Below are 12,561 nucleotides of genomic sequence, written 5' to 3'. Positions count from 1 at the left end.
GGGTGCCGATCGGTGGGTCCATGGGGCAGGAGTGGGGTGCACGGCCATGGCTCTGGAGCCAACTTACCTGCACCCACCAGGTCCCTTGCCAGGCCCCCGAAGGTGAGACCTGTAAGTGCAAACCAGGCCTGCAGTGATCCTTAGGGCATTTTCTCAAGGAGGAGGCAGGACCCACATTTGGTGGCTTGATTTATAGCTGAAACACTGAGACACATGGCCTGGGGGGCTGCCTTGGCTCTCTTATTCTGGCCCCATAAATACTAGAAATGGGGAGCCAGCCCCGCGTGCCCTGGGGCCTGGCTGTATGCTTGTTGAGTGCTTAACCCTGGGAATCAAGCATGGTCATTGTGGTGGCTTAGTCACTAAGTCGTATCCAACACTCTGTGACCGCATGGACTGTAGCCCGCCAGGCTCCTCTGTCCATGGGATTCTCCAGGCAAGAATACTAGAGTGGGATGCCATTTCCTTCTACAGGGGATCTTCCCAACCCAGGGATAGAACCCTTGTCTCTTGCATTGACAGGCAGGTTCTTTACCTCTGAGCCACCAGAGAAGCCCAGAAAAAAAGGATGTAAGGATTTAAATGACCCCAGAAGCAAGTCACCCCTTTATTTTCAGCTGAAGGATATAAGGCCCAGAGAAGTAGCCAGGATCAGGAATGGCAGCGGTGGGTGGATTCAAATAATCCACAAATCCAAGAGGAGGAAAAGCAGATGTGTTTATGCAAAGGTAATCATCCATTTTAAAGCAAGAGCATGACATGGGGTAACCAACGCATGGTCTTTACTTGACACCCAGAGATGTGACTGGGGCCACTGTCAGGCCTCCCTCAGTTCCTTTTCCGGTAAAGTTATGTCTTCAAAATCTTTGCTTTAAACCCAAGAATAACAGCAAAAACATTGTCCAGCAGAACTCGACTACAATTATTTAAGTAAGAGTGATTGTATAGATGATTCATGTTATGAAACATACTTTATACATTTTCTTTAAAATTAAAGATAACTTCATTATAAAGTAATACTGAGAAAAGAATTAAAACTAGCTCTAATAATCCCAATTATTATCTCCAGAAATAAGTAAACTCATAAGCCCTCAAACATCGTCTAAAGGACATCAAAACCACAATGTAGGAGAGACATGTTCTCCGTGTTGGAAACACACTGAATGTTTCTAGAATGCTAAGACCCCCACCAACTGAATGCTTTCTCCCAGGGTCAGGAGTTTTGATGTAATAATTATATCTTTTTATATTTTATATTATATTTTATTGTTGTTGTTCAGTCGCTAAGCTGTGTCTGACTGTTTCGACCCCATGGACTGCAGCACACCAGGCTCCTCTGTCCTCCACTATCTCCTGGAGTTTGCTCAAATTCATGTCCATTGAGTCAATGATGCTATCAACCATCTCATCTTCTGTAACCCCCTTTTCCTCTTGCCCTCAATCTTTCCCAGCATCGGGGTCTTTTCCAATGAGTTGGCTCTTCCCATTAGGTGGCCAAAGGATTGGAGCTTCAGCATCAGTCCTTCCAATGAATATTCAGAACTGATTTCCTTTAGGATTGACTGGTTGGATCTCCTTGCAGTCCAAGGGACTCTCAAGAGTCTTCAACACCACAATTCAAAAGCATCAGTTCTTCGGTGCTCAGCCTTCTTGATGGTCCAACTCTCACATCTGTATGTGACTAGTGGAAAAACCGTAGCTTTGACTATATGGACCTTTGTGGGCAAACTAATGTCTCTGCTTTTTAATATACTGTCCTGGTTATTATATTTTACATTATATTTTAATTTTTCAAAAAGAATAAAAATGATATTTTGAGAATTTATCTAACACTTTCCAAAGAATGCTAGAGACGTTTCTTCACTGTCAAGATAAAATATCTCAGATACCTGACAGATGGCCCTCTGAATAATATACACTAAGGAAAAACTAAAACTGAGGTAAAATATAAAATTGCATATTTTCAGGTTTATCTTTCAGTACTACGAAGTTTTTCAGAACTAGCTGGAGGAAGATTTAGGCATTAGGTTTTTGAGATGTATGCTCGGGGTAAGAACACAGTATAAGTAGGATCTGAAAACATTGCATGTCTGCCATGAACAAGAAACAACCATCTGCAAGCAATCTCTTAATTTTCCGCAGCAGAAGACCAAAGGGGATGTCCCAAGTCATGATGGCCTCATCCCAGGCCAGTGAGCTTGGAAAGGCGGTTGCACACAGCAGTAGAAAAGCACTTCACCCAATGTTCTAGAGAAGAAAGTCGAGTAGCACAAACTAAAACAGAAAAAAAGAAACACTCGCAATGCAATTCTTGACAGATAATTGTCTGCATGATGCCCTTTGAAATGGTTGACATTGGCTGCCAGCACTAAAAAAAAAAAAAAAAAAGCCTATTTTTTTAAGCCAATTTTTACTTGTCTCTGTTTCTAATGATCAAAACTCATTTGTTTTCATCTACATTCTGTTTCCCTGAAAAATAAAAAATATACATTCAAACATCCCTATTCAGTTCAGTTCAGTCACTCAGTCGTGTCCGACTCTTTGTGACCCCATGAATTGTAGCACGCCAGTCCTCTCTGTCCATCACCAACTCCCGGAGTCTACCCAAACCCATGTCCATCGAGTCAGTGATGCCATCCAACCATCTCATCCTCTGTCGTCCCCTTCTCCTCCTGCCCCCAATCCTACCCAGATGAATATATATTTCTTTGCCTTGTGGAAAACCTAGTATGGCTGAGGTGACCACAAGCCACTCGACAATCCAAAATTAAAAGGCTGAAGTGATGTTGATGGGAGGGAAAAAGGTCTCCTTTTGATTCCACTGACATTCGCCTCAGTGTAAATCCAGGTTATTTGCCTCATTTACAGAATCCATTCGCCTGTGTTAGGTCACGTGTGTGGACAAGGCAGGTCATGTGGGACACTGACCCTTCCTCAGTGGACATCCCCCCTCCCTTCATTCCCCCTCCTCCACGTTCATATTCAACTTACAGTTTTTAAAATACCGTCAGAGGAAACTCATCTCATGCCTGGCAGAGACTGCGTGATGGGACCAGGCCGTGGGGTCTCCCAGCCCAGAATCCAGCCATCTGCCCAGAGTGACGCGGGGTCGTCCAAGGCGAGCGGCTACCTGGGTTCCAGGTGAGCTCCCGTGGGGGTGGGGAAGTCTGCCTCCCTGTCTCCATGGAAACCAAGGAAGCTGGTCAGGAGGCAGTCCCAGCAAGACTGGACCTTGAGGCTGAGGTGGACACTCGACCCTGGAGGTTCTCCCAACGGGAGACTGAAGACTCCGCGTCACCATGCAAGGCAGGATGGAGGTGACGTGGTCGTGATGCGGGAGCTGAGCGGCTCCCGGGGGGAGCTGGCGGGGCTCGAGCTGGACCCTTGCCGCTGCCGGAGACAGGTGTGGGGCCTGGCCTGCGCGAGCTCTGCAAGAAGAGCTTGGCCAGCCCCCTGCGTCCCTCAGCTGCTCACCCCCTCACCCCGGAGGCCCGAACCCTCAGAGAGAAGTGAAGGGCACGCCGCCTGGGGCTCGAGGCTGCCACGGGGTCAAGGGGCAGGTGACTGTGTGGGCCGAGGCGAAGCCGGAGTCAGAGCAAGTTGGGAGGGTGGGTGCAAGGTGGCCAGAGGGCCTGACCCCGGTGACCCCATTGGGTGGGGGGAGGGCGCCTTCGCTCTGCTGTGTCTTAGGGGGCGCCCACCCCTCCGGGGACACCTGGTCTCCGCCTCCCACCCAAAGGCCCTCTCGGGCCAAACGTTCATCGGGCTCCGTTTAGGTGCCCCGGGCAGGGGAGGGGCTGGGGTAGCAGCAGTGCCCGGGGGTGTCCCCCATGACCTGCAGGCCTGACAGCGCCCCTCGAGGGGGATGCGGAGGAGATGCACTGGCCGCAGAAGCGGGGGCTGAGACAGACCACTCGCTTTTCTAGTTTTTAAGGAACTGAAGAGAAACCAGGCTCAAGGCAGGGCCCAGGTGCCTGCCCGCTGGGTGGCCAGGCCCCCCGCCCTCCCCATCAGACACCCCTCAGTCCCCACTCTCAGCGGACACCTCTCAGGTGGAGAGAACAAAGCCACGCAGGCTACAACAGCAATTACAGAGAACTTTTCATCAAGGCCAGCAAATAGTTAAAACACAGGAAATCAGAGTTTTCAGGTTGAAAACGTGCTGTGATATATGATCAATAGTTTCCATCATGAATAAAATCTCTTTCTGCACCATGTCTCCCACAGTGGAAATACTCCACGAACTTTTCCTTATCGTTTCCTTTGCATGAAGTCGAAAGCCAATTCTTTGACAATTAGCAATCTTTTCTTTTGCATCAATTTAAGTTTAGCATTAAGAATAAAGCCCCACTCAATGCAGCTGTCAGAGGGGGAAAGTAAGAAGGAACTTGTCAGGGTTTCTCTGACGAAGTACATAATAAAAGCCAGAAGAACCCTGGCTTTTTTCCCCCAAAATGCATGTGAAAGAGATTTTAAAAATCAGAATTTACTTAGCTGCTCATGATATTGAAAAGCACAGAACACTAACCGCAGCAGAATAAAATACATACAATTAGAATCCTCATTTTGAAAGACTCCAAAGAAAGTAATATTTGTTAGAGCTGAAAACACATCGAGGTGTGTTAAGTAAAGCACCAAAACATATGTTCCTGTAAACTAATTGGATAATGACATATATTATCCCCACTGTCAGCTTCCACTGTGCCTTTAAAAGTTCCTTTTGTTAAGCACACAATTTCATCATTAAAACACCAAAACAATGCAAAAGTACCTGTGAGCCAGCCCTGAACCTAGCACACGCCCCGCCTTATCTCAGAGCCAGTGACCCCCTGCGCTGCTGCCGTTTTTCTGTTCGTTTCTGTGAGGCAGGCTCAGTGTTTATTGATCCCGTTTCCCCAAAACTCAAAGTTTAGTCGTTTAAAATCACACGCCATGGTCTCATTTCAGTGTCTCCCTTCGCTGTTCTGAACCAAGGATGGTCTGCAAAGCACTCAGGCGAGCCAAAAGATACTCATTATTCCGCAGGACCCTCACCTCAAAATAAAGGTTACCCTGAGAAAGACTGCCACCGTCCATCACACAGTCAAAACCCAGCGAGAAGGACTTTATTCCAACCCGGGCAGACTCTGCCCGCTCCACCCTGCACGCTTCTCAGCACCCAGAGGGTCTTCCTCTCTTCCTGTTTCTCCTGGGAACTATACTCAGAGCCAGGAATGATTCCCCGGGGACAGTGAGGGCATTCTATCAGAAGGGATGTGCTCACAGTCCCTGGGAAAGGGGGACAGAAAGCGATCTCCAGGGAACATCTCCCCCCGTGGCTGGCCCAGCGCCCTCCCCCAGTCTGGATCCGGGAGCCCCAGGGCCATCTCCACAAACACAGCGAACACCAAGGGTGGGGCTGGCACACGTTTTTGCAATCCCCAGAACAGAACTTTTCACCAACTTGAGACAGAGAGCGAATGTCCCAGCTGCCCAGGTGGCAACAGTGATGTGAGTGGCGATCTAGCAGCAGGTCCCTCCTGCCCACGAGAGTCAGCCCTTCTGCCTCCAGCTCACAGCGTGCCCTTGCGGACCCCAGCTCAGCCCCAGTGGCCAGCACACCCGGCCTGGCTCCCTCCACGCCGGATCCAGGGCAGAGCTGCTGTGGCTCCCCAGGACCCCCGACCCAGCGATGGCCACCGTGGTTCAGACGACCCGACCCTCTGCCTCCAGCCCCAGCGCTCAGCAGAAGAGGCCCGGCCCTCGGTGCCCCCACCCCCCCAGGACACCCCCTCCTGTAGGGGGGACCAGAGCCTACCTCCCGCGCGGACGTCCAGCAGCTGTCTGTTCCAGGCTCCAGATCCTCGAGGGGCCGCGAAGCGGCTCGGAGCCTCTTGGGCGTCGGGGGCGGCAGGCAGGGTCTCCCGGCTGCTGTGGCCGTGGCGCCAATGGGCACAGCTGGAGTCCATCCACGAGGAGCCAAATGCTGTGCGGCGGCAACAAACCAACAAGCAAACCGAGCGGAGGGCAGTTTCTGGAGGCTCCCGAGAGCTGGGCACCGCACGCTGCGTCTCCTCCTCGGATGGCTCCCGCCGGCTCCTTCTGCTGCTTTTACTGTACCATAATGCACTAGGTCTGGCTTTTACCCTATTGAAAGAACATGAATATATTATTATCCACACAAAAGAGCAGGTTATTGTTTATGAATTACCAGCCTTCCCAGCAACAAAGGCTATTTTCATAAGAAAACTCAATTTCATTTTAGCTCCAATTTGATTACCAGCTGAAGAAAAGACGCTCCGCTCCTAACCCTCAAAGGATTTTTATTCATACCATTGAATGGGCTTTATTGCTTCCTTTTCAAAACTGACGCAGAAAGCTTTTAGAGTAAAACATTGACAAAAAATTATTGGGCTGCTATTTTGTGCAAGCACGGAGCTGAAGAGGGCAATGATTTCTCAGCCATCCTTCACTGTACTTCAGAATAGCAGAGGCTGGAATTAATGACAGACCAGAAAGAGGCGGCGAGCCCAGGTCTCACAATGCACGTCAAATCTAAATGATCACCATACATTGAAAAGCCCCCAAAAAAGCCACAGCTGATTGATTCACGGCTTTCACAAGAAAGACAGGCTTGAAGAGTTTATTGCACCACAATTTACTTGGAATTATCATAAAAACGAGTGCAGAGGCTGAATGTCACCCCAGCCTGCTCCAAAAACACACACCCAGGGACAGAGTTCAGGCAGACATTGTCGCCTCTCGGGCTGGAGCGGAGGGCAGCCGGGTGTCTGGGAAGAGGCTCCATGAGCTCTTAGTGTGTAGAGCCGTGATTTGGGCTCTGTGCGGGAGAATGTTCACCCACACACACACCGGAATATTTGTCCATCTTCAGCATTTAAAACGGAAGAGACTTTCAGCTGGGAACAATGGCCCAGAGTCCTGGAGGCTGGACGCCTGCTCCGAGAGGGGCCGTCCGCCCTGGGGCTGCCCTGGAGGGGGCATGTCTGTGGGCTTGTCGCTTCCATTTTCCGGGACACGTGAAGTTTGCAAGGGCTCAGTGGCTCACAAGAGTGGTTTGGAGGCAAGTGTTTAAATAGCACAGGTTGTTGTTGCTAAAATGTCTCTCTCCACATGCACAGCACTCCTCTTTTCATTAAAATTCGAGTAATAACGCCTAAGCGGCAGGATTGCCAAAGGAACCTGCGCTTGACATTATGCAAATAGAGTCTGTGGTGTGAGAACTTGGCTCTGGAGGTGCTGGGGCCACGGCCGGCTCACGTGGACGGCTCCGGCGGGATCGCACCAACCAAAACTGAGCAGATGCCCCAAGAAATCTACTGGCCAGTCAGCAGGCCACCCCCTTCACTTGTCTACCCGGCACCATCCAGTTTACAGGTAAAGGATGTGTCATGCTCAATGTTTTACTGGAAAACGGTATTGATATTTTAAAACAAACTAACCAGAGAGTAACACGACCCCCCATTGGCCACCACATTTTTCAAAGACTGTTGAACTCAAACACGGATACAAAGGTTTTCTCTCCTCTCTCCAAGTCAGGCTTCTGAGCTTCACTGTCCAGTAGGGGCAATGGTTTCCACTTGTAATAAGTCTTTTTCCATGACCTTCCTGTCATCACCGTGTATGACCATCAACAGTGGAGGTTGATGATGTCAAAGCTAATAATTAAAAAGCCAAGCTTCTGCCAAGTATTCATGTCCTTACAGACACCTGAGCGTTCAGAATTCGGTTGACAACAAAAGTCCAAATAACTGATGCCAGTGGCACCTTCCTCGGGGTTTCCTGACTGTAAGACCTAAGGTCAAACATTCACAGTAATTGTGTCCTGTTAAGTCACCATGAACTCTGAATTAGCAAACGCTGACCCCGGTTCCTGGGGATGAACAGGGAGGCTCCGGCCAGCTTCTGGCCACAACACGTCCACCAACCCATCAGCACGTGACCTTGTTTTGTGTGTGTTTCTGTTAAAGACACCTTACAGGATACGTGTCCATGCTTCCTTCACATGGAGCCTGCAGCCCGCAGCCTGTGACCCAGCCCTGAAGGAGGCTCCTCTAACGTACGTACTGTCCCCGAGAGGCCCAGCAAGGCTTCTCAGACTTTGGAACACCATGCTCACTCCAGCATTGTGCCTGGGGGCCATTTAAGACAGCAGAAACCACCCGAAACCCACAAACACTTGAAACGTGTGGCTCTAAGACTGTGAAAAGGCCACATGGTCACAGTGAGAAACTCAAATCAAGAATCCGCTACCGTCTTATCTGACCTGAGCTGGGGACACGTACGCTGATTGATACATATTTGTTGCCATGCTCCACACATCCATCCATGAAAGACCTCAAAAGGACCATGCGTATGGCTCTGAGGTTACAAATAAATGTGAGCCAACAGGCGAATTCACAGACACAGACTCACGGATGAGAATCACCTTCACTGTTTCTTTTTGGACGCAAGGCCGTTTGCAGTTGTGTCCAGAAAGCTATGGGCTGAATTTGTCCCCCCAAAATGCAAGTGTTGATGCCCCAACCCTGATGTAACTGTATTTGGAGATGGACCCTTTAGGAGCGAAAAGGTTATGTGAGGTCAGAAGGTCTTCATAGATGGCTCAGACAGTAAGGAATCTGCCTGCAATGCCGGAGACGCAGGTTCAATCCCTGGGTTGGAAGATCCTCTGGAGAAGGGAATGGCAACCCTGTCCAGTATGCCTGCCCGCAGAATTCCATGGACAGAGGAGCCTGGTGGGCAGTGTCAGAAGGATGGGGCCCAGACCTCTAGGACCGGGGGCCCCCTAAGAAGAGGAAGAGAGAACTCTGCCTCTCAGCGCACAAGCCAAGGGAAGGCCTGAGAGGACACGGCTAGCGGGTGGCCACTGCAAGCCAGACAGAGGCCTCGGGAGGAACCAGCCCCCGACACCTCCAGCCTCAAGAGCTGGGAGGAATCCATACCTGTGTTTAAGCCACCCGGCGTGTGCTCTGTCATGACAGCCTGAGCGGACGAAGACACGATGAGAACCGGGGCAGAGACGTCTGTCTGCAGTCCACCGAGACCCACGAGTGAGTGTCTGCTGTCCATCAGCTCCAGGCGCAGACCGTGGGGCTTCAGCGAGACCCCGAGGGGGTGGGAGCGGCAGCCCGCAGCTCAGGGGACACACCCGCCACAGCCAGGCCTGCAGGAGCCCCGGGGCCCACCCACCAGGGGCCAGTTTCTCAAAACGTGGGCCTGGGAGCCCTGACATCACGACCGCCGTCACACCGCCGAGCGTCCTCAGAAGCGGAAGTCTGGGGTCTGGCCCGTTGTAGGGCCCATGGAGCCTGCGCGCTGCCTCACCTGCCCAGGTGAGCCCCATCCTCATTAAGTCAGAAAAATACCGCGATCAGTGAGCCGGTTGGAGAAGGACTGAGGGAACCCAGCGTGCAGAGCAGGATGGGGCCTCGGAGCGAGCCCTGGGCAGCCGCAGCTCTCCCACCTGGGTGTGACCAGGCCCAGGCCATCTGCACACCCGCGTGCACAGCCACGCGCGCCTCCGGAAGCTGCCCTCGGGTACGCTTGCCGAGGCTTAACCAGGAAAAGCGTTTCTGGACCTTGAACAAGTCTCAGCTTCGAGGAACAAAGGAACCCATAGAATGGGCAGAAATGACATTCTCTTCCAAAGTAAACACAGAGATGGCATCTAATATTACTGCTAAAAGACTAGAAAGTTTGTTGTCTTATGATTTAAAAAAAAAATTTTAATGAGGCTTGAAACTTCTAATCCAATTCTGAGAATATAAAGAAATACCATGATGTAAAAAACAAAAATAATAAGGAAGTTGACATGTGATACGGTATTAACTGAAGCACAGATTTTGTTCAAATTTAACAAAATTTTATTCTCGTGTCCTTTATTTGCTTTCATACCTTATTCAAGGTTCCACATGGTATTTAGCTGAACTGCGCAGCTTTGGCTGCATGCAACAAATTCTGGTCAATTCTCTTTCCATTTTTATTCTGTTACAAATATTTTCTAATTTTCCTTGTTTACGGCTTCTTAGATACACCCATCGTTTAAAAGTGGACACTTACTTTCCAATTACATGGGGTTTTTTAAGTAAAAAGAGAAAAGTAAACAGAGGAAATGCTGACAATAAAGCTTTTCCCCAGGTTGTGGCAGCGACCAGAGAGCCAGCGAAGGTCCAGTTCTGGCGTCAGGCCGACCTGCCCTTGCTCGGGGGCCAGTTTCTCAGTCTCTCCAATAACCTCCGAGCTCCTCGAAGATCAGCAGGGCTGCTCACCTGTCCTGACTTCACGCAGCTGCACACAGTAGGAGCTCAAGTAAGTATTAGCGTGAGACGCCGTGAGCATTACTCACGACTCACTGGAGAGTCAGCAGGGCTGGAACCCCAGGGCCTCATCACACGTCAGCCAAGGTCACATGCTAGGAACTCCCGTCAGCGGGGAGGGCGACGTGGATTCCGTGCTCCGAGCTTGTTCACCAGAGACAACGGCACCTTTAGAACCGGGCGGCCCACCCACCTTTGCACACGATTTAGAACATCTTTCAGCCACACTGGGAGGCTTCCCTGGAGGCTCAGACAGTAAAGAATCTGCCTGCAATGCAGGAGACCGGAGTGCAATTCCTGGGTCAGGAAGATCCCCTGGAGAAGGAAAAGGCATCCCACTCCAGTATTCCCACCTGGAACATCCCATGGACAGCAGAGCCTGGCAGGTACAGTCCATGGGGTCGCGGAGTCAGACACGATGGAGAGACTGACACTTTCTCTTCACTTTCAGCCGTACTGAGTCTGTTTCCTGCCTCCCTCGTCATCATCCGGACCCACGAGATCCTGCTCGACTGAAGACTTCCAGCTGACCGCTGGGGTCCAGCCATGAACATACAGGAGCCCTGCCCAGCGAGACAGCGCCTCCCCCGTGATCAGGCCTGCAACAATCTGAAATCAACGACTGTGTGGTCCCAGCTCCAGGAAGGCTCATCAGGTCTCCCGGGCCCCGAATGGCCCGTGACACCTTGTCCTCAGGCTTCGTCCTTTAAGCCAAGTCCAGTCCCCCGAGAAGCAAAGCTCTGGACCAGAGTCTAAGTCAGGAGGCCATGGAAGCAGAAGAACCACATTGTTCAAGCGGGAAATTTCACCTGTGAGCTCAGCCCTGGGCGGCCAGTGACAAGTGGTGACCGGTGTGCACGCCATTGGTAAAAGCTGCCATAAGAGAGCTCAGGTTTCCTCCACGGCTCTGAGGACCTCACCAAGGTGTTTCCCCCCAGTCTGATGGTGTCAGAGGAGGCTCTCTGTTGTCACTGGACATTTAAGGAGCAGGGGACACTGTCTTTAACTTGATGACCATCCGCTGCTCAAGAAGAAAATCTAAAAATTGTGTAGTGATTCAATTGTGTCTGACTCTCTGCAACCCCCCGGACAGTAGCTGCCAGGCTCGTCTGTCCATGGGATTCTCCAGGCAAGAATACTGGAGCGGGTTGCCATTTCCCTCTCCAGGGGATCTTCCCAACCCAGGGATCAAATAGTTATCTACTGTGTCTCCTGTGTTGCAGACAGACTCTTTACCCACTGAGCCACACCAGGATAAAAATCACTTTCCATTTTTTATCACTGTCCAGTTTTTATCTTATTCTACTTCATGTTTCAAAATTACAATCCAGACGCTCTCAATTTCCTCCCCCCTCTACTCTCCTCTTTTTTCCCCTCTTCCGATTATCAAAAAATAGAGACTGGCCTCATGTGCTTGGCTTACAAGTTCTTACAATCAATGCACATCTAAAAATTAGAATCCAGATGGGTATGAGCCATTTCAGCCTCTATTTCCATATATAAAACAGCAAGAAAACAAGCCAGACTCAACCCAAAGGACAAATTGCCTCATGCAGGCAATCTCAAGTTAAAATCCTTCTGGACTTTGATGCGAATCTTCCGAACTTGATCCAGAAGTGTTGCTCCAGGGATGAGCATTATGACTTCCAAGTCTTCTCAGGTCGTGCTGGACCATGGCCATCAATAAGTTCAAAGGCCAGCTGCACCCTCTCACCGCAAAGGGAGCCCGATACCCCCCAAATACTCCAGTATTCCTACCTGGAGAATCCCACGGACAGAGAAGCCTGGTGGGCTACAGTCCAGTTCAGTTCAGTCACTCAGCCCTGTCCAGCTCTTTGCAACCCCCATGGACTGCAGCACGCCAGGCTTCCCTGTCCATCACCAACTCCCAGAGCTTGCTCAAACTCATGTCCATCGAGTTGATGATGCCATCCAACCATCTCATCGTCTGTCGACCCCTTCTCCTCCTGCCTTCAATCTTTTCCAGCATCAGGATCTTTTCCAATGACTCAGCTCTTCACATCAGGTGGCCAAAGTATTGGAGTTCCAGCTTCAGCATCAGTCCTTCCAGTGAATATTCAGGGTTGATTTCCTTTAGGATGGACTGGTTGGATCTCCTTGCAGTCCAAGGGACCCTCAAGAGTATAGTCCATAGGGTCGCAAAGAGTCAGGCACGACTGAAGTGACTTAGCACACACGCTGGGTCTTAAGGGTTCCTGTAGCCTCACTCCCGCCATGGATG

The 12,561-nt window shown here is 50.6% G+C and overlaps 2 long non-coding RNA genes across 2 annotated transcripts in view; one reads left to right on the top strand and one right to left on the bottom strand.

The window, feature by feature from the left end:
- Positions 1–3,120, bottom strand: part of LOC145530491 (uncharacterized) — a 54,892-nt gene extending 51,772 nt beyond the window's left edge. Inside the window, exon 1 of the long non-coding RNA XR_014071832.1 lies at positions 2,992–3,120. This is a non-coding gene — a long non-coding RNA (uncharacterized LOC145530491). The remainder of the gene's footprint in view (positions 1–2,991) is intronic.
- A 112-nt stretch (positions 3,121–3,232) lies between these two features.
- LOC145530490 (uncharacterized) lies at positions 3,233–11,380 on the top strand. Its single transcript, XR_014071831.1, has 3 exons — positions 3,233–3,403; positions 10,141–10,311; positions 10,771–11,380. It is a non-coding gene; the product is annotated as an uncharacterized LOC145530490 (long non-coding RNA).
- Positions 11,381–12,561: the final 1,181 nt, after the last annotated feature.

Source organism: Giraffa tippelskirchi, chromosome 12 (assembly GCF_054371585.1).
Source record: "Giraffa tippelskirchi isolate mGirTip1 chromosome 12, T2T-mGirTip1v1.2.pri, whole genome shotgun sequence".
NCBI lineage: Eukaryota > Metazoa > Chordata > Mammalia > Artiodactyla > Giraffidae > Giraffa > Giraffa tippelskirchi.
Note: the sequence above shows the minus strand (reverse complement) of the source record. Positions and strands in the feature narration are given on the sequence as shown.